Source organism: Herpailurus yagouaroundi, unplaced genomic scaffold, assembly GCF_014898765.1.
Source record: "Herpailurus yagouaroundi ecotype Mexico unplaced genomic scaffold, PumYag 163, whole genome shotgun sequence".
Taxonomy (NCBI): Eukaryota; Metazoa; Chordata; class Mammalia; order Carnivora; family Felidae; genus Herpailurus; species Herpailurus yagouaroundi.
The window spans coordinates 23,377,722-23,401,003 of NW_024412404.1; the positions used below are offsets into that span (position 1 = coordinate 23,377,722).

At 41.4% G+C, this 23,282-nt stretch overlaps 1 protein-coding gene across 1 annotated transcript in view; it reads right to left on the bottom strand.

The window, feature by feature from the left end:
- The window catches only part of LRIT1 (leucine rich repeat, Ig-like and transmembrane domains 1), a 53,620-nt gene that overhangs the window by 27,673 nt on the left and 2,665 nt on the right, over window positions 1–23,282 (bottom strand). The window lies entirely within an intron of this gene.

Genomic DNA, 23,282 nt, shown 5'->3' on the forward strand with positions numbered 1-23,282 from the left:
CCCATAGAGTGGTCATGAGAACAACATCTGGGGTCCCTGTGCACCAGGACGTGCCTCTCAGCTCTGCAGATGCAGGAGATCAGACCACATAAACATAACTCACAAGAAGTCTGCTCCAAACGGAGGCCAGTTCGGTCTGTTGTGAAACCAGGTGGAGTGGGGAGGGAAGCAGCCCGCCCACAGCACTGTTTCCTAGACCACGCCCTGTGCCCAGTGCTGTAGAGACAAGATGCCACTCAGCCACATTCCAGCGACCAGTCGGGGTCCCTGTCATCGGCCCCGGAGTGGGGACTGACGGGGGAAATCCTGGGGCCTGAGCTGTGCTCACACATAGGCTGAGCGGGTGGCCGCAAAAGTGATCATGTCCAGAGCCCAGAGATTCTGACCCTGCCCCCACAGCCCATGGATCCTTAAATTGTCTTTACTGGAGACCCCCTCTTCACTCCACAATTATAGACTCTAACCTTGTAAGGTGGGACAAGGGAGCACAGAAGAGAAGGGAGGTGACTCCCAGACTCAGAGAGAGAAGGAAGACAAAGAGGCTGAGGGTGCCCAGCAAGACTGGCCAGTGTCGCCAAACAGATCCTGTCCCACCTGTGGTCAAAGAGCAGGGGAGGAATGCAGGTTGGATGGGCACAGTCAAGGACACCTGTAGCTCAAACCCTGCATCCCGAGCCTGTGTAGAGGGGGGAAGGTGGGCTCAGGGCCTCTCCACCCTGCACTGGGCTGGTGGGAGATGGCAGGGCTGAAGCAGCACCCCATGGGGAATGACCAAAGCCCCAAGTCCACCCACACCCCAGCCTCTCACTCACGGAATGGGTTTAGGAAGCTTTGTCACCTTTGAGCTTTTTTGCCCATGTCCCAGAGCACTTTCAGGGTCTCGAGTCCTGGTGGACCCTGTGTGCAGAGCCTGTCCTCTGCCCTCCTGGCCACCACCCTCCAGCATCCTGCCCTCAGGGACCAGAAGGACAAGGGAGGTGAGTCCTGCCTCACACCCATTTCCCTGCAAGCCCGTGGCACTGTCACTGGGAGAGGAATCAGAGCCAGGCCCAGAAGGCGGTCAGCACCTTAAAAATGTTAGAGCACAGCCCCTAACGCCCTGGAACCTCCCGAGGCTCCTTTCACTCTGCCTGGCCCCCACCCAGGCCCATTCACAGCCCCCAGACTGTCTGCTGATTTTCTAGGGTGACCATGTGTCACTTTTACTATCAGGAAAACATACGAAGAAAGCAGTTACTTTTGTCTCCTTGAAGTGTTTGTTTCCTGGCCCCTTCCGGTCGTTGATTTTGGTGAGAGTCCTTCCCCACCCCTTCGCTCTCCTGCCCCGTCAGGCTCCCGTTGAGCAGTGTCTGCCCCAGGTCTCTTTCCTCTGTTCACTTATGTGGCCCCGGTTGCCACTAGTAGGGACAGTGCCCTGCTCCCCCCACACAGACACCATGGGCTTTGCGGGACATGCCAGCCTGGTCCCCCAACCCACACCATCCACCACTGGTGCCATCATGCTGCCCCCAAGTTCCTGCATGCCAGGGGAACCAGACCCCATGGTGGCAGGGAACCAAGGGCAAGGAGACATTGTGTCTGAGTCACTGTGCTGATGGACTGATTTGGGCCTGAGATCCTTTCCAGTCACCTCAGCCCTCATATCTCTTCCTGGCCTTTGTGAGTAAAACCTGTGCTAATGTGGCTAAGATGTCAAAAGCAGAGATTAGGGCCCCGCTGTGTCCAAGTAAGTGGAATCAGACACAGTAATAAGCATTCCCAACATCACCCAGAAGTTTTTCTCAGAATCTCTGCAAGTCTCTATGTCAGAACTAAACTCTTTTCCCTCATTCTAGACAAATCAAACATGTCCTCTGAGTGTCACTGTACACGTGGTTTAATCATGTGTTTCAACAGAATTGAAACGGGGAGCAGTTCAGCCCCATTCCGTATTTTCCAAGTTTCTGTGGCTTGACTTGGTAACCCACGTGCCACCATTATTTTTAAAATGTAACCTACAGGGGAGGAGAGCCACATGCGTGCCCTCGTGTGTGGTGACGAGGCTCCAGCCCTGCCATCCCCTCCCTGGGTGGCCCTGGGTCAATCACGAGCCCTCTCGGGCCTATCCGTTCCAATCTTCTCAATTTGAGCAGGCTCTGACAAGGGCAGAAGATTTTCAGACACTATCCAAAGTCTCTTTTTCAAACAAGATCGTGTTATGGATCCTATGTTTTTGGTCCTCCCTAAAATTCATATGTTGAAGCCCCCCCTAGCCCCCAACATGACTATATCTGGAGATAGTCTTCACAGACATGATTAACTGAGGTCATAAGGGTGGGGCCCTGATCTAACAGGACTAGTGTCTTTGTAAGAAGAGATACCAGAGATTTTTCTCTCTCCTCTCTCCCCTGAGCATATGCATCAAGGAGAGGCCGTGTGAGGACACAGTGAGAAGATGGATGTCCGCATGGCTAGGGGGGAGCTCTCACCAGACACCAGCCCTGATGACACTTTGACCTTGGACCTCTACCTCCAGAACTATGAGACAATAAATTGCTGTTGCTTAAGCCTCTCGGCCAGTGGTATTTTGTTACAGCAGCCATAGCAGACTAATACAATGTTGCACCAAAGCTCATTGTTGGAAACAGATGACAGCAGAGGGGATGGAGTGCCTGGCTGGTGCCACTGCTCCCCAACACCCAGAGTACTCACCCAGTCTCACTTCTGCAGAACCTGGAATTGTATGAAACTCAATTTATAAGGCACAAAATTTGTTTTCTAAGACCATCTACCATTCTCAGATCCATTTATTTCAGAGTTGATTTTTGCAAAGGAATATAAGTACAGTAGAATAATATCCCCCAACCCACCCCATCTGGGAAAGATGGCTCTGCCTCCTGACAAATGGACTTACATTAAAGTCACAAACAAAATAGCCAGTTATCTCTGAGGTGTAGGAATGTACAGTCTCTGGTCTCCTCCCTCAAAGTCCCCACTGGGACCATTTTTTTTTCTGGGGAGGAGAGGGACTGTGTGCCCGATTTGATTAGCAAAAAAGGAAATATGACTATAGCCTAAACTATGGTCTATATTTTTGCTCAAAAGTAAGGGGATTTTTGCAAATTTTCTACAAAGAGAAATAAATTCAATAGCAAGGTAACAGGCCTAATTTATGTATATCTTTCTCCCTGCCATGGAATCGATAGGATTTCTGTTGTTTTCCCTGTTAGAGACACTCCTGGTTCAATTTGCTCAAATACAAGCTTACTCTCCCTCCCACCAAACTGCCTCCAGTATTATTTTCCCTATCTCTGTAAATATCATTACTATCTGTCCTGTCATATAAGCTAAATGAAAGGAAAAGGAGGGCGGGGAAAAAAGCAAAGATCTGATATGCATAAATCCTGGTCAGGTTAGGACAGCGCAGTGCTTAGCTTCTACCACAAGGTGGCAGTGCTAACTCAATGATAAATTGATCCAGCGCGGCAGCCCTGGAGGTGCCTTTCTGAAGAGCCTGGGAGTTTCCTGGTGAGGCCACGTGGGTGAATTCTTGATTCCTGCAGGATCTCAGGCAAGCTTCCTTTTCTGCTCTTGGTACAGAAGCCTAATGTGTAGCTGTTTTCTACCTCAAATGATGATATGATTCCACATCTCTCCTTGAAGGAAAAGAAATTTCATGCCCGTTGGCCAGAGCGCGCGCGCCCAGATGGCCCTAGCAGAATTCCCCTTTTCTTTGCTTACAGAGCAGTGACTGGGAGTCTAGCAAATGTAGACCTCCAAAGTCTTCCTGCACATAGGATTTGGTTAAGAGGTCTGGCTCGAGGTTTTGCCTCTGTCTTATCATAATTTCTCACAATAACTCACAATTTCTATGCCCAGAGAAGCAGCTCAAGCCTCAGCAAATGTGCTGTAAATGGCAATTGGTGATGGTAATGTTTCTAAGGTAACGAGTGCTGGAAAAGCCTTGCGTGAAGGCCAAAACCACAATCCCTAAATGTTCTCTCTCCTCTGGGTTGAGGTAATTTGCTGTTTCCCCCTTAAGCTGTTCCCTGGCCCCAACACTGCCCACCTGTTCTTTCCTCCATCCATCCAGCTGCTCCTACAATGGCCTCCATTGTCTCCCTGCAAGGGCTCCTCAGCCCAGCTGCCCTTCCCTCTGCAGCTGTTGAAACGCATGCAAGTCCTTTGCTCTTCTAGGTGCGAGGCAGCAAGGCAGCTTGAAAAGCAGTAAAGTTTGAGTATTGGAGAGACCTAGGCATGAATCCAGGATTTGCCTTTTATTCAGTGTGTGACCAAGTTGGAGCAAGGTTCTTATCGCTAAATTGTTCCACTTCCACCAAAATGGACTCACCAGGGTGGCATAATTTAAAGCACATGGCACGCAGTGGATGGTCAACAAATATTAGATTCCCTCTGTCAGGGACCTTTCAGCTATTCCCTGCTATCCCCTGATTTTTCTTATTAGTTACTCAACAAAGGGGTACACTCAGGAAAATTATGATGACTGTGTGACGATTATATGCCACATGAATCAAACCTACTACCTCATTTAATTTCCCACACATCCTCAGAAACATAGGTCTCACACTTGTCTGCACATTTGAATCATCTGGGGCTTGGTGATTCATCAAAGTGTGGTCCCTGGATCAGAGACATCAGTTTTACCCAAGTGCTTGTTAGAAATGTAGACTCTCAGGCCCCACCCCAGACCTCCTGAATCCAAATATGCTTTTCAACAACCCCCCCACCAAGTGTAATTTGTGTGCACTTAGAGCTTGGGAAGCATGGTGGAGCTTTACAGACTGCGGATGTCTGGGTCTCTCCCACAGAGACAATGATGTAATCGGTCTGAAGAACTGGCTGGTCTTGAGACTTTTAAAAGCTCCCAGGTGATCCTAATGCGCAACCAGGATTAAGAACCACTGATGGGGGGAGGGTGTTATGGATATCCCATTTTACAAAGAGTGATTTAGCTGAGATTTACTCTGAGTCATCTCTGAGGCCATTCTCTCCTGTTTTATGTGCACATATAACATACTACACACATAGGCATATTAATATATATACACATGTAATATATACAAATATGCATATAATATATACACACATGTACATGACATATGCACATTACCACACTTGTGCATATGTAATATATACACATGCATATTGATATATGTGCACATATGTATATTAATATATACACACATTCACACACATTTTTTTCCTTCACCTCCATCTTGTCCTACAGCTTGCTCTCATCTTTCTGTTACTAATTCCCCAAATGCCAACGATCATAGACCTCAGCAGGAGATCCTCAGCCCAAGGCTTTTTGTTTTATTACCATGGTATCGTTTATAAGATAATAGGGTCCGGTCTTATAAGTAATTGAGAAACTAAGGCATAAAAAGGTTAAACAAACTGCTTAAGTTCATACAGTGCATGAGGAAGCTTCCTGGATCAGAGACTTTCAGATTTCAGTGCTGGCAGTGCATGTCAAGGTGGTAGAGAGCCTGGTTTCTGAAACCATAAGGTGCAAACCACCACCTGGGATCTTGTTAAGTGAAGACTGGTTGAGGAGGTCTGGGGTGGGGCCAAGATTCTGCATTTCTAACAAGCTCTCAAGTGAAGCTGTTGCTACTGAAGCTGTGCTGTGTTCGGCCAGAGCAGAGCACGATAACGTGATCCCAACTGCCTGGCCTTCCCTTCCCAGCAGCTGACTGGGGTGGATGATTGAGACCCATGTTGAAAGGCATGCCAGTGACTGTGGAGATCCACTGACCTCCATGCCAGACCTCAGCCCACCACTGGGTGGCGCTCTGGCAATACCTTCCTAAGGGTTTCAGGTTGTTGAGCAGCTCTTAGGTGTTGATTGACAAATGTTTATTGAGCCTAATTATAAGCCGGGACACAGTTTAAACAAGACAGGGTCCTCATGAGCAACTTACATTCTAGCAACAATAAACAAGTAAGTGTGTAAGATAGATCATTACAAATTGTGATAGGCACTCTGTAGGAAATAAACAAGGGATAAGATAGGAAGGTACTGGTGAGTGGTCAGGAAAGACACCTCTGAGGAGGGATATTTGAACAAAGACTTAAAGGATGAGAATAAGGCACTCAGGTTGGGGGGGGGGGGGGGGCGGGGAGCATTCCAGGCAAAGGGAACAGCAAGTGGGATAGGGCTTGGCTGTTCAAGAAACAGAAAGATTTGTGAGGCTAAAGCAGATGGAATCAAGGAGAAGCAATAGGAATGCAGGGACCATGCATAGGAATGCAGGGAGGAGCCCAATGTAGGATGGGTGGAAGGTGGTTGATAGAAAGGATGGCTTAGGGTTTTGTTTAAGAACAACTTAAAGTCTTTGAAAGGTTTTAATCTTTGAAAGTAGGAAAGTGATTGTGGTAATGTTAAGAAGTGAACAGATACGATGTATGGTTTTGGAAGCAAATATAACAATTTGCTAGTGGCTTGAATAAGTCTATTAGTTTGAATTCTTTTGATTTTAGGTAACAATCAAACCCAATCTTAATTTTATTCAGAAAATAGGACCAATTTACAGACTTATAAAAATGAAAACTATGATGCAGGTGGGCTTAAGGCAAGCTTTGATCAGGCCTCTAGCCTTATTTTTCTGATTCTCAGTCCTGTTTCATCTGTCCCCCACCCTTTGTGTGTCCATTTATCCTTATGCTGACTCCATACATGTTTGCAAGAGCAAGTCACATACATGGTTGTAAGATGGTTTTATTTGCATGGAGCAGGGGCAGGCATCATTTCCAACAACTGTAAAACAAAAATCTTGATCTTGGGATTGACTGATTGGGAGATCAGAGCGTCGGCTTAATACCCCCACTGTACCTCCACTGCCAGTGGACTGATTAGCTTAGATGGGAGTTACTGGAAACAATCAGCATGGATAAGGGATGAAATTATCTTAGTTGTCTTGGACCAATGAAGGTATGGGTGTGATCAATCCTACCCAAATGGCGTAGGTGCTACATAGTAAGGAAGAACCACATGGATTTTGAGGAGCAATTTATAACTTCTGTTATTGTAAACCATACTGGGTTTGAAGGCATGGAAGAACATGCGGATGACACCCAAGTTTTTGGAGGTGTCATGCTAAGATGGGGAAAACCAACAGACTTGGAGGGGAAAAAAAACCCAGATGCCTCTTAGATACTCAAGTATCTGAGTCCAGTGAACATTTGTAAACATGAGCAGGAACTAAAGGGAGTTGTCCTGGGTGGAGTCACTCACATCACATGACATCCCCTAGGTGTGGGACAGAGTGACAAACTTCAAGTCAGTGTTATAGTCTCTCCCTAACTCCTAGCCCAAAGATTAGCATGAAGAGATGGGTGGCCTACGATTCTGATGAGAGGTTTAGGGCTAGTGATTCTCCAAACCAAATAAAGCCATGGAATACCATTATTCTGCTACTAAGGGGATAGATGGAGGACCTCAGTGAACAGGTGAATGAAAAAATTTAGAATGAAAAATCTTTTTCACATCTTTTATTTCTGTAATACTTTGAACAGCCAGAGGAGGGAGATAGGAAGGGGATTGGACCCAATTTTTAGATGAAAACAATGACATTCACACAGGTTAACTGATGACACCAGATCTTATGTTTGAATCCCACCCTCTTGATTCTAAATTTAGCCTCTAAACTCTACAGATCCAAGTATCTATGATCAGATAAATTATTCTTGGAGATAAGAGATGTACATGACTTCAGACAGCACATGCTTAGGTGTCTTTTTCAATGAGTTCTCTGTAAGGTGACTTAACAGGGTCACAGCAGATAAGATGGAAAGAACCCTGGGCTCCCAGTCAGACCAACATTCACCTTGGAGCTCTGCTGCTCCCTCTTGTCTGACCTTGGGTGAGTCATTGAATTTTACTGGTCTGCATTTTTATCTGTCTAATAACTGGTTTGAGTTAGGTTAGTTGTTTTCAAACTTTAAAAATAGTGTCTTTTTTATTCTTTTTAAAGAAAAGCCATACTAGGAAGTGTAAGTAAATTAGAGAGATCCTAGCATAACTCGTCCCCTAACCGCTTCCCCCAGGACCATCATCCTGAAAGTTCTAGCGACCGCTCTGTTTTGGTTTTCAGGAATCTGTGGGTTGCCTTCCTTTCTAGGTAAGTCCTGGGTTTCCCTACCTTCCCCAGCTTTAAAGCCTCCAGTCCTCCAAGAAAGCTGCGTCACAGTCTGTCTCCACAACTGGCCAGCCCTATAAGCAGCAGATGTTTTCCGTTCATAGCTCTGTTAGTGCTTGAGCTCCATGGAAGAAGCGCCCTGGTTGTTCTGCCTGCCTGTGTTTCAAAAGAGGCTTTTGTGGAGGCTCCGGCATGAGGGAGCTGAAGAAAGCATTGTTCATCAGTTGTTGATAGCAGGTGGATTTGCCAAACCCTTGCTCAAGTTAAACAGGAAATGGTTGAAGTTTCCTGGAGTTGGGACAGGCAAGAATCATAAACACTCATAATCATGAGCAGCACTGCCTGATACTATACGATACTATACTATACTATGGGCTTTACGTGTGTCATCCCATCTAATCCCCTGAACCATACTAGGATCACAATATTATGATCTTAAGTATTATTATCCTCATTGCATATATGAAAACTAAGGCTCTAAATGATTATGAAAACTGCTTCAGGGCACTATTAAAATGTGACACAATTTGGATAGAAATTCCCAGAACTGTCTAAATACAAACGCAAAATGGTTTTTCCAGGATACTCTAGGATTAAGAAATAAAGCCATAGCATCGCAAGTCAACATAAAGTTTTTCTCAGTGGTTACCTTCTTTGGGGGTTCAATCACTCGTCCTTCAACAATAGCCTGCTATTTATCAAGCATCCAGATTTACTCTGGAAGGGAAAGATAAGGAGGTGAATAAGACACAGTCCTTTCCCTCTAGATGCTCACAGCCTAGCAGGGAAACAAAGTAGTTCATACATACCACTTGTTACAAGTGCTACAATAGAGGTTAATTCAAAATGCCATGGTGTGTCAGCAGGAATGATGGAATTAAGGGCCACTGAAAATCTTCTCCTCCACAAAAGCAATGAGAACACTGGCAAAAAATTAGAAAATCAGTGTTTTCATAACCCTGGATTAACTAAAATCGTCCAACAATCCACGAAGTGTTTATTAAGGAAACTTCCCTGAATCTCATTTTCAATGGGAAATTATAAGGCATGCAAAGAAACAAGAAAGTATGTCCCATACCTAGGCAAGCAAGTGATCAATAGAAACTGAGAAAGTTCGCATGTTGGACTTACTAGACAGACTTTATTTTTTTTTAATTTTTTTTAGTTTTATTTTTTTGAGAGAGAGAGAAACAGAGCACGAGCAGGGGAGCAGGGGAGCAGGGGAGCAGGGGAGGGGCAAAGAGAGAGGGACACACAGAATCCGAAGCAGGCTCCAGGCTCTGAGCTGTCAGCATAGAGCCTGACGCCGGGCTTGAACTCATGAACTGCGAGATCATGACCCCAGCCAAAGTCAGATGCTCAACCGACTGAGCCACCCAGGCACCCCATTAGACAAAAACTTTAAATCATATATTTCAAACATGTTCAAAGAACTAAAGGAAACTATGAGATTAATGTCTTGCCATGTATAGAATATCAATAAAGAAAAATTTATTGGGGCGCCTGGGTGGCTCGGTCGGTTAAGCATCCGACTTTGGCTCAGGTCATGATCTCACGGTCCGTGAGTTCGAGCCCCGCGTCGGGCTCTGTGCTGACCGCTCAGAGCCTGGAGCCTGTTTCAGATTCTGTGTCTCCCTCTCTCTCTGCCCCTCCCCTGTTCATGCTCTGTCTCTCTCTGTCTCAAAAATAAATAAACGTTAAAAAAAAAAAAGAAAAAATTATTTAAAAAGTTAAATAAAAAATTCTAATGTTGAAAAATACAGTAACTGACATGTTACTAGAGGGGCTCAACAACAAATTTGAGCAGGCAAAAAAAAAAAAAATCAGTGAACTTGAAGATAGACCACTGGAGATTTTGTACTGTAAACAATAGAAAGACAAAAGAATTAAGAAAATGAACAGAGCTTTAGAGACCTATGGAACACCATCAAGAATATCAACATGTTCATAATGGGAGTTCCAGAAAGAGAGAGAGAGACAGCAGGGGCAGGAAGAATATTTGAAGAAATGATGGCCAAAATTTTCACAACTTTGATGAAAATCATTAATCTACATATGATAATCTTTAAACATTTTTTAATGTTTATTTTTAGAGAGACAGAGAAGAAGAGTGTGAGTGGGAGAGAGGCAGAGAGAGAGACAGAGAATCCAAACCAGGCTCCATGCTAACAGTGCAAAGCCCAACATGGGGCTCGATCTCACTAACAGTGAGATCATAACCTGAACCAAAGTCAGACACTCAGCCATCTGAGCCACCCAGGAGCCCCCATACCATCATCTTAATAGACATAGAATAAACATTTAACAAAAAGCCAAGATCTTCTTATGATAAAAACACTCAATGAACTAGTAATAGAAGGAAACTTCCTCAAACTGATAAAGTATATCTATGAAAACCCACAGTTAACATCTTAGTTGGTGGTGAAAGGATGAAATCTTTCCACCTAGGATCAGGAAAAAGCAAGGATGTTCACTCTCCCAACTTCTCTTCAACATTGTACTGGAAGGCAATTAGGCAGTTAAAAAGAAGTAAAATGCATCCAGATTAGAAAGGCAAAAGTAAAACTATCCTATTTGCAAATGACCTGATCTCATATATAAAAGTTCTAAGGATGTCACACACATACACATACACACATACACACAAATAAAAACTATCAGAGGTAATAAACAAATACAGAAAGTTTGCAGAATACAAGATGAAAATAAAATTAGCAGTTGATTTTCTATATACTAACAGAAAATAATACGAAAATTAACTTAGGAAAATTACTCCAGTTATAATAGTATCAGAAATTAAAAAAAATGCTTAAGAATAAATTCGTTAAAGGAAGTATGAAATGTATACACTGAAAACCATAAAATATTATTGAAAGAAATTACAGAGGTCCCCTTCTCTCTCTGCCTCTCCCCACTCATTCTCTCTCAAATAAATAAATAAATAAATAAACAAACAAACAAATAAATAAATAAATAACTTTAGAAAGAAATTAAAGAGGACCCAAGTAGATGGAAAGACAGGCAATAATCATGGATTAGAAAACTTAACATTGTTGAAGTGTCAATACTTTCCAAATTAGTCTACAGATTTGCTGCAATCCTTATCAAAATCCTGGCTGACTTTTTTTTTTGCAGAAACTTATAATCTGATCCTAAAATTCATATGTAAATGCAAAGGACCCAGAACAACCAAAATGATCTTTAAAAAGAACAATGTTCGGAGCACCGGGGTGGCTCATTCGGTTAAATGACTGACTCTTGGTTTGGTCTCAGGTCATGATCTCAGGGTTTGTGAGACTGAGCCCTGCATCAAGCTCTGCTCTGACAGCACAGAGCCTGCTTGGGATTCTCTCTTTCCCCCTTTCTGCCCCTCTGCCACTCTCTCTGTCTTTCAAAGTAAATAAATAAATTTAAAAAACAAACAAAAAACAATGTTGGAGGACTCACATTACCTGACTTCAAAACTTACTCTAGGGTGCCTAGGTGACTCAGGTCATGATCTCATGGCTTATGAATTTGAGCCCCTCATCAGGCTTGCTTCTGTCAGCACTAAGTCCCCATTTGGATCCCCTGTCCCCCTTCCCCCCTCTGCCCCTCTCCCACTCAAGCTCTCTCTCTCTCAAAAATAAATAAAACATTGCAGACATATAGATCAATAAATACGATCAAGTCCAGAAAGAGATTTTTACATTTATGTATGATCAACTAGCTTTTATTTACTTATATTTTTACATCTGGGAAGTGTCGAACTTAGGTCATGTGATTGAAGTATGCTGTCCTGTTTAGTGATAGGTCGACCTCAGCTTAGAAAACCTCTAGGTTGAAAAACCTGAGCAGATTAAGGTGTTCGTTTGGTCATGCGGCCACCACAGGTAGTCCTGGGCACTGAGTCTGAAGCCAAGTGAGCATGGTCATGGGCCCTTGGGCAAAGGTTGGTGCCCCTAATGACTTCTGCAAAGGTCATGAATTCCGCTGTCAGTGTCAAGTGGCCATTTGAATCTACATTTATGATCAACTAATTTTCTTTTTTTTTTTTTAATTTTTTTTTCAACGTTTATTTATTTTTGGGACAGAGAGAGACAGAGCATGAACGGGGGAGGGGCAGAGAGAGAGGGAGACACAGAATCAGCAACAGGCTCCAGGCTCTGAGCCATCAGCCCAGAGCCGGACGCGGGGCTCGAACTCACGGACCGCGAGATCGTGACCTGGCTGAAGTCGGACGCTTAACCGACTGCGCCACCCAGGCGCCCCGATCAACTAATTTTCAATAATGATGTCAGAGTAATTCAAAAAGGAAAGAATAGTCAATAAATGGTGCTGGGACAACAGGATGTGCAAAAGAATGAAGATGGACTTCTACCATACTCCATGTACAAAAATCAACTCAAAAGAGGACATTGACCTAATGTAATAGCTAAAACTATTAAAATCCTAGAAGAAAACATAGACATAAATCTTTGTGACCTTGGATTAACTACTGTTTTTTTAGATAGGATACCAAAAGCATAAGCAAAAACAACAAAAAATTGACAAATTGGACTTCATAATTAAGAACTTTTGTGCTTCAAAGTATACTCTCAAGAAAGTAAAGTCATCTTGCAGACTAGGATAAACATCTGCAAACCATATATCTTATAAGAGATTGGTATCTAGAATATATAAAGAACTCTCAGAATTCAACAATAGAAGGACAGAAAAACCCAATTTTTTAAAACAGCAAAGAGTTTTTATAGACATTTCTCCAAAGAAGATATACAAGTGGCAAATTATTCCATGAAAAAATGCTCAACCTCTTTAGTTATTAGATAAATTAAAACCAAAACCATAATGAAATATCATACCACACCTACTAGGATGACTATAATAAAAAAGATTGACTATAGCAAGTGTTGACAGAGATGTGCAGAAATTGGAACTTTCATACATTCCTGGTGAGAATGCTAAATGGTGCAGCATGTTGACAAATAGTTTAGAAGTTCCTTAAAATATTAAACATATAGTTATCATGTGACCCAGCAATTCTACTCCTAAGTATATACCCAAGAGAATTTAAACATATTTCTACATAAAATCTTGTACGTTAATGTTCACAGCAACATTATTCATAATAGCCAAAATGTGAAAACAACCCAAATGTCAATCAATTGATGAATGAATAATGTAGTGTATTCATACAATGAAATGTGCTTCAGCCATAAAAAGGAATGAAATACTGATATATGCTACAACATGGATGAATCTTGAGAACATTATGCTAAGTAGAAAAAGCCAGACACAAAAGACCATGTTATGTATTACTTCACATATAGCAAATGTCCCGAATAGACGAACACAGAGACACAGAAAGTAGATTAGTGGTTGCCTGACCTGGGGGGATGTATGGAATGGTGGGTGACTGCTAATGGATACAGGGCTCTTCTGGGGATATTGTAACTGCTCTGGAATTAGATAGTGTTATTGATTGCACAGCTGTGTGAATATGCTAAAACCCACTGACTCCTACACTTTAAAAGGGTCAATTTTATGGTGTGTGAATTATATCTCAATATATATCTTACTATACATCCTAGTTTTATGGTATGTGAATTCAAAGTGGTTGGGAGCTTAGAGGAGAGTTACAAGTTAAAGGGGGGATCCAGGAAGGCTTCCCTGGGGAAGGGACACAAGTTGTCCTTTTCCTAGCTCTCCAGTCCCTGAACATAACTGGTTCACAATCATGTCCCAAAGCAATGCCTCTCCAGAGCAGGGACGTGCCACTTTATACTCTTATACTCCTTCCTAGTGTCTTCCTTTCCTCTACAAAGGCTTCACATCATGTTCACACAATCCAAGCCCCATTCGTCCATCCATTTTTCAGTGCAAGTTTGTTCTACAAGTGAACACATTTTTTTCACAGTCATTTTTATTTTTTGACCTTTCAGTGTCTTTTTTTTTAGTTGAAGTATAGTTGACATACAATATTATGTTGGTTTCAGGTGTACAACACAGTGATTTGACATTTACATACGTTATGAATGATCACCATTATAAGTCTAGTTGCCAAAATTATTGCAATACTTTCTAGCCAAATTTATAGGAAAGGCATAGCCTAGCAAAACAGAAAACCTTTAGACAAACTGCACCCCTTCAGTCAAACACCATGGAAAAAATTATGGGCCCCTTCCCCACCCACACCAGGAAAAACTGAGAAGTGAGGCTATACTTTCACTCTTGTGAGGCTGTAACAATGTACTTTATTACCCCCCGCCAAGATGGTGTCAGGGAAGATCGGATAGGGAACGAGGACTTTCTTCCTCAAATAAATCAACCCCAGAGTATCAGTGGAGAACATGTTAGGAGACTAAACGCCAGTCTCTACACAGCAGCAATGTAGAGCCTTCTCCTCACTTTGGACATCAACAGAGGCCAGAAAGAAAACCTGTACTCCCACCTATAAATAATGAAGAGGTGTCACCATCCTCTGCTAAAGAAAGCCAGATAAAACAGATTTAAGTAAGATCCAGAGACTCCTAACATAATATAAAAACGTCCAAGTTTCAGTTGAAAATTTCTCATCATACAAAGAACTGGGAAGATCTCAAATTGAATTTAAAAAGATAGTCAATAGATGCTGATACCAAGACGAGAAGGAAGTTGGGATTATTAGACAAAGATTTTAAAGCACCAATGATAAAAATGTTTCAAGAAGCAATGACGAACATGCTTGAAACAATAAAAAATTAGGAAACTTCATCAAAGAAACAGAAGATATAAAGAAAAACCAAATGGAAATTTTAGAACTGAAAAATACAATAACTAAAATGAAAAGTTCAGTGGATCGGCTCAACAGCAGAGTGGAGGGAACAGAGGAAAAATTAATCAAAGGAGTTCAGGAGTGGCTACATTAATGTCAGATAATATAGATTTCAGAGCAAAGAAAATTACCAGAGTTAAAAGAATTTTATTTCATAAGAAAAGTATAAATTCCCCAAGAAGACACAGCATTCCTACACTTGTGCACCAAACAACAGAGCTATAAAATATGGCAAGCAAAAACTGATTAAACTGACAAGAAAGCTAAAAAAATACACAATTACAGCTGGAAACGTCAATGCCTCCCTGTCAATAATTGAGAAAACAATGAAATAGAGTATTAGCCAGGATATAGAAGAACTCAACACCACCGTCAAACAACGTATCTGGTCAACACGTATAGAATATCCCATCCACCAATGGCAGAATACATATTCTATTCAAGTGTCCACAGAACATATACCAAAGTAGACCATATCTTAGGCCATAAAGGAAGCCTTAACAAATTTAAAGTAATTAAAATCATATACAGCATGTCCTCTGACTACAATGGAATCAAATTAAAAATCAGTAACAGAAAGATAACAGGAAAATCTCCAAACACTTTGAAACTAAACAGAACACTTCTAAATGATCCATGAACCAAAAATGAAGTCTTTTTTAATTTTTTAATTTTTAATTAATTAATTATTTATTTTTTAAATATGAAATTTATTGTCAAATTGGTTTCCATACAACACCCAGTCTTACAGGAAATTTTAAAAAGGCATGTAACCCAATACAACATATGAAAATGTGTGAGACACAGCTAAAGCAGTGCTGAGAGTGGAATTGAGAATATTAAATGCATTTATTAGAAAAGAAGAAGTATGGAGATTCCTCAAAAAATTAAAAATAGAACTAGCATATCATCCAGAAATTCTACTTCTGGGTATTTATTTAAAGGACACTAAAACACTAACTCAAAAACATATCTGCACCCCTATGTTCATTGTAGCATTATTTACAATAGCCAAAGCATGGAAACAATCTAAGTGTCCATCATGGATGCATGAAGAAAATGTGGTATATGTACAATGGAATATTACCTAACCACAAAAAGAAGGAAATCTCGCCATTTGCAACTCCATGGAGAAATCTTGAGGGTATTATACTAAGCAAAACAAGTCAGACATAAAGACAAGTACCAATCTCAATCTCATTTATATGTGGAATCTTAACTTTTTTTTTTTTTTTTTTTTTTTAGAGAGAGAGAGAGAGCGTGTGAGCGAGAGAGCATACCATTGGAGGAGGGGAGCAGAGGGCAAGATAGAGAATCTTAAAGAGGCTCCAAGCTCAGTGTAGAGTCCCATGCAGGGCTCTATCCCACAACCCTGGGATCATGACCTGAGCCAAAATCAAGAGACAAATGTTCAACTAACTGAGCCACTCAGATGCCTCCCCTTATATGTGGAATCTTAAAAAACAAATTCTAAAAGAAAACAAACCAAGCTTGCAGATACTGAAAACAGACTGGGGTGTACCAGAGGCAGGGGAGAGGAGTGGGCAAAATGAGTGAAGGTGGTCAAAAGGTACAAACTTCCAGTTATAAAATGAGTAAGTTACAGGAAATTAATGTACAGCATGGTGACTATAGTTAAAAGTATTGTATTGTATATTTGAAAGTTGCTAAGAGAATAGATTTTAAAAGTTCTAGGCAGAAGAAAAAGGTCTGTAATTGTGTGTGGTGATGGATGTTAACTAGATTTATTGTGGTGATCATTTCAATATATATATATATATATATATATATATATCAAGTCATTACGTTGTATATCTGAAATGAGTGTAATATTACATGTCAATTATATCTCAATTTAAAGAGAGAGGAAAGGTGTTAGCTCACTTATCTAAGCTCTCACTTCAAGAATCTACAAATAGAAGAGCAAAATAACCCCCAAATAAGCAGAAGGAAGGAAATAATAAAGATAAGAACCAAATCAATGAACTAAAACAGAAAAATAATATAAAAAATCAATAGAACAGTTTTAAAAAATTTTAATGTTTAATTTTGAGAGAGAGACAGACAGAGCATGAGTGTGGGAGGGGCAGAGAGAGAGGGAGACACAGAATCTGAAGCAGGCTCCAGACTCTGAGCAGTCAGCACAGAGCCCAACACAGGGCTCAAACTCATGAACAGTGAGATCATGACCTGAGCCGAAGTCAGTCGCTTAACCGACTGTGCCACCCAGGTGCCCCTAAAACAGATTTTTTATATCAATAAAATTAACAAAACTCTAATAAGAGTGACAAGAATAAAAAAAATAAGGCACAAATTATCAATATCAGGGATGAAACAAGGATATCACTACAGACTGCAGATAGCAGCAGTAATATGTGAACACTACACACAACTCTATATAAACATAAATTTCACAACATAGATGGAATGGACCAATTCCTTAAAAAGCACGCCAACTACCACAACTCATCAAATATGAGACAGATAATAGCCCTACAACTATTAAGGGAATTGAATTTAGAATTTAAAATCTCCCAGAAACAACATCTTCAGACCCAGAGAATTCTACCAAATGTTTAAAGAAGAATTAACACCAATTCTATGCAATCTCTTTTAGACAATAGAAGAGAAGGGAAGACTTCTCTGTTCATTTTATGAAACTATCATTACCGTGATACCAAAACCAGACAAAGAAAAAACAAGAAAACTGTAGACCAATGTATCTCATTAATACAGATGTGAAAGCCCTTAGAATATCAGCAAATAGAAATCAACTATACATGAAAACAATTTTACATCATGATCCAAGAGGGATCCAGAGATACAAGGCTTGTTCAATATGGGGAAATCTGTCATTGTAATCCACCAGATTAGACTATTAAAGGATAAATATCATGCAATCTTATCAGCAGATGTAGACAAAAAACATTTGATAAAATTCAGCCCCCATTCATAATAAAAACTCTCAGAAAAATAACAATAAAGGAGATCTTCCTTAACTTGATAAAGAGCATCGAAAAAACTTACAGCTAACGTACTTCAAGGCAAAAACACAAATGCTTTCTCCTCAAGATCATGAGCATAGCAAGGATGTCTGCTTTCATAACCCTTATTCAATATAATGCTAGAAGTTCTAGCCAGAAAAAAAAAGAAGTTCTAGCCAGTATAATAAGGGCAAGAGAAGGAAATAAACAGCATACAGTTGGAAAGGAAGAAGTAAAATGGCCTCTATTTGCAGATGATAAATTTTCTACATAGAAAATTCCAGCAAATGTACGAATATACTCTTAGAACTAACAAGTAAGTTCAAGCAAGACTAGAGGATAAAAGGAAAACATACAAAAATAAATTTTATTTCTATACATCAACAACTAGCATGTGAAATTAAAATACAATACCATTTACAATTGCTCAAAGACAATGAAATACCTAGGTGTAAATCTAACAAAACATATATAGGACTTACATGCTGAAAATTGTGCAATGATGATGAAAGAAATGGAAAAAAAAAAAAGATCTAAAAGGAGAAACACATCTTGTTCATGAATTGGAAGACTCAACACAGTAAAGATGTTCATTCTCCCCAAACTGATACATAGGTATAATGCAATTCTTATTAAAGTCCTAGCAAAATTGCTTCTAGATATAGATTTTTAAAAATTTTATGTGGAAAGGCCTTAACATTTTTGAAAGGAAAGAATAAACTGGAAGAAATCCATTTACCCAATTTCAAGGCTTATTATAGAGCTACGGAAATCAAGTCTGTGTAGTATTGGCCGAAGTATAGTCACATAGATCAGTGGAACGGAACAGAGAACCCAAGAAAATACCCACACTGATATGCCCAACTGACTTTTATTTTAAATGTTTATTTATTTTTGAGAGAGAGTGAGAAAGAAAGCGGAGGAGAGGCAGACCGAGAGGGGGACGGAGGATCTGAAGCAGGCTAGGCGCTGACAGCAGAAAGCTTGAACTCAAGAACCGTGAGAGCATGACCTGAGCCAAAGTCGGATGCTAACCCACTGAGCCACCCAGGCGCCCCTGCCCAGCTGATTTTTGATGAGGATGCAGAAGCATAAATTAATGGTGCAATCAGACGCCCTAGGCACAAACAAACAATAAATAAAAATAACGCTTAACCTAAGTGTCACTTTCATACAAAAATTAGCCTAAAATGGATCATGGACATGAAGATAAAATGTAAAACTGTAAATATCTTGGAAAAAAAAAAAAACTTAGGAAAAAGTCTATAGGATGTAGAGCCAGGCAAAATGTTCTTAGACTCGACATAAAAAGGGCAATTTATAAAAGGAAAATCTTATAAGTTTGACTACATCAAAATAAAAGCATTTGCTCTGCAAAAGCCCCTGTTAAAAGGGATTTTGACAAGAACATATTTAACAGTTTCTACGAAGAGAAAGGGTGCTTCACTTTCAAGACAATAGAGATTGTCATTTGGGACCCTTTCAAAACAACCAATTATGACTATCTCTATGACATTGTCATCCGACCCCCATCCCTCACTTCTGTCTTCGTGGTAATTAGGAGGTACTCACCTCATGCCTTGTTGAAGTCCAGACAAAGCAGTCCTTTAATCTGCCTATCTAGTGATCCCATCACAAATGGCTCAATGGAGTCTGGCACATCTTGTGGATGGTGTGATTTTCTACACAGTACACTCATTATAGGTGGATAGGACAAATGATCTAATTAACAAAGACAGCTACTTTCAACGCATTCTGTCCCAGACCCAGCTATATCTCTGTTAGGAGGAAAACACATCACATTTTCTATTTGAGAATCTTGGGATCTAAGTCTTCAATTTGGGCGTTGGAGGGAATAAGGAGAGGAATTGTGGCACCTGCTTTATCCAAATCTTTCTACAAGGTGAAGATTTATTAAACACATATTGTTTTGAGCTCTTCATATTGAAGTTTTGAGTGAAAAGCACAGATGTGATGTGAAGGGTACAATACCTTCTTACCTTGGAACTCATTTATGCCATTTATACTATAAAGGAATCAAATGTTAATAATCACAGATACTTTGCTATAGAAAATACCTCTCCTGCCTTCCTTGTACACTGCCCTGAAAATGTTTCCAATACTTCCAAAGACAACTGTCTAGGGATCAGTCACAGAACATTTTCCTTCAACCTGGATATTAACCGAGCAAGTAGCAGCTTTGGAATTATACACCTGTGATCAGGCCAAATGTGGCAGAAGCATTTACCCTTGTCTCCTCAGAGGCAAAGAAACTCTGTTTTGCACATCAGCCTTTTTTTTTTTTCCTTTGCTCTCTGTTCAGAGATCCAGCCCCACCCCATGAAAAGGCTGTCTATTTGATCAGAGAGACACAAAGTTGGCTTGTGCAAACCAAGTGTAAAAGACAGAAGAGCAATTTATTCTGGTTAATAAGCTGAGAGAAAACATGCAGAGGCCAATTGTATGGTGGGCACAAGAAGGGTTTCTTGTCTGGAGAGTGTATAGTGTGGCAGACACTGTCATTTGTTTGCCCATCCAACGGCCCTCGCCCTTTTTTATTGTGCAGAATAAAACCCTATTTGCTGCAGATATCAGGCAGGTGCCTGTGAGATTTAGGAGAACATTATGTGCTATCAGTCCTCCTGCATGAGAAAATTGCAATTTCTCTATACAAATTTTGGGAGGCAGCCTTCAAGATCCTTAAATGATTCTTGCCTACTGATATTTACACCCAAAAGAGCGTAGTCCTCTTTTGCACTGAATAAGGCTGCGGTGTGACCAACGGGATATTGTGGAAGTGCAGAATTTGAATCTTTCAAAACTAAGTTATTAAAACACATCGTAGCTTTTATCTTGCCTTCTTGGATTCATTCAGAAGGAATCCAGCTCTCATACAGTGAAAACATTCAAGCAATCCTATGATAAAGTCCATGGGACCAGGAACTGAGTCCTCCCGCCAACAGCCAGAATGAAATTACTGGCCATGTGAGTGAATAAACTTTGCCCAGATCCTCCAGCTCTGGCTGCAGACAGCTGGAAGTCCAGCTGACGTCTTGCCTGCACTTTTGTTAGAGACCCCAAGCCAGCACCATGCAGCCAAGCCTCTCCCAAATTGTTGGCCCAAAGAAACTATGAGAGATACTATTGCATTAAGCCCATAAATTTCAGGGCAATTGGTTATGCAGTCATAGATAACTGACATACCAATCATGTTAATTCCCATTTCCCCTGGATGGTATAGAGGTAGCCAGAGAACCACAGACTAAAAACCAGACACGGAAATGAGAGCCTTTGACATTGCCTATGTCTTGTTCTGACAGCCTGGGCAGGTGGTGTGCTCATAAGCCTTATTTCTAGAACAATTTTGAAAGCCCTGATTTTTAGTATTTACCTAGTTCTATGGGGTAAATATTCCCATCATGGTTAAGCTCATGCTACCACCACAGTTGGGAACGGTTGTACACAGTTGGCTCTCTCAAGCCCCTGTGAGTCAGCTCCAGCAGTAGAGAAAGAATTTATTTCCAGGTCTCTTTCAGTCCAAAGCTCCAGCTCCTTATGGTCTGGATGCTGCTATTCCAAAAATTCAATAGTACTGCAGACCCTTGGTCTACCTGTGAAGAACTAAAGAGTATTTGATTAGGTCATAGTTTTGATTATTTATTATTATAGTGCTCTGATTGAAGCCAGGGGATGCTGGTCCCCCCATACGCACTTCCTCAGCCTTCAGGGGAGCTCCTCCTCTTCATGCTAGAGGGAGCCAGCAAGTAGCTACATGCCTATTCAGTGGGAGAAACGTCATCCCTGAAGATGTGGATTGACAATGTCCTAGGACAGTGACCTAAACATCTTTTTTTAAAAAATGTTTATTATTTTTTGAGAGAGAGATGGGGGGGGAGGAGTAGAGAGAGAGGGAGACACAGAATTGGAAGCAGGCTCCAGGCTCTGAGCTGTCAGCACAGAGCCCAACGTGGGGCTCGAACCCGTGACCCATGAGATCATGATCTGAGCCAAGTTGAACGCATAACCGACGTAGGCACCCCAAGGACAGTGACTTAAGAGTGCCAGTGCTTAACAGCAATCCATCGATCTTCTGGCATGTGGTTAGGTCCCTAGTGAATAGAATGGGCTTCACAAACTAAGAATAGGAGCTCACCTTGAAGCCTGAGATACGGTCATTCAGCAATACACAGACTTAGAGAAGATCCTTTTGTGATAAGATAATAGTATGGTGGTTAAGTGTCAGCTTAGATTGTTTGCATTCACATTGTTTCCACTAGCTGTGTAATTTGGGGGCATTTACTTAATTTTATAAGCCTCACCTTTCCCATCTGTAAAATGGGAATAATAGGGCTGATTGTATACAATCATGAATGTTATATGCTTGGCCTATGGAAAGTATTCAATAAAATCTGGCTATTAGTAGCATTATTATTATCATTACTGTGCAGTGATGCAGGTCACTGAAGGCAAAGTTGCAAAGTTTTGATAATAAAAAGGAGACACTCCCTAGCATGTCTCCATATTCCCCAAAGTAGAGCTGGAAAGACAGGATGGATTGGGCTTCCCTGCCCCACATCCTCCCCGTTGAAGTGTCAGTGACACTCCTCTGCAGAGGCAGCCCCACCCACATCCTGAAATATTTCCAGCTAGCACAGAAGGACATCATGTCCTCAACCACCAGCTGTGCCACAGTTGAGCCTCTTGTCAGGTGCCCACTGAATCCCAGGCCACCCCTCCTCTTGTCCTTGTCTATCTGACCTGGTTCCCAACTCACTTTTTCTGCTGGCACTTGTCTGGGGCTGGATCCCCACCTGGATCTTGTGGTCTTTGTCTATCGGTTAGGGGAAGAGGCTCTTATACCCTGAGATGACAGCTGAGCTCACTCCTATGTGGGTACTGACTGTCAGAAGGATGGCATTATCTGTTTAATGTATCAGCTGTCACTGTGCCTCTCTCAGCCAGATGAGCACTTGCTACCCACCACTGTGGATCAGCAGCTGCTTTCTAGAGAGGCTCTCCAGTCTTGTGATAACCTAATCTGGCATCCTAATCTTCCTCACAATTCGATATTGCTGAAGTCCCTGTGGGTCTTGTATATGTCCTCACAAAGGACATCTAGACACAAAAGAAGCTTGTTGTAAGTAGACAGTACTGCTCTTCAGTTCCTGGGCCCTACCTCACACCAGATCACAGCCAGCTGTCTGATTTACCCACATAAGCCAGAAGGATTCAGAAGTGTTCCCATCTGTTAGAGCTACCACCTTCCATTCTGTACCACACCGGAGTGGAGGCAGTAAAACGTAGTCTCTCCCCTCCCCCTGCTTGCTGCACCTCAGGCAAGCCTATGTGCTGTTCTTGATTTTA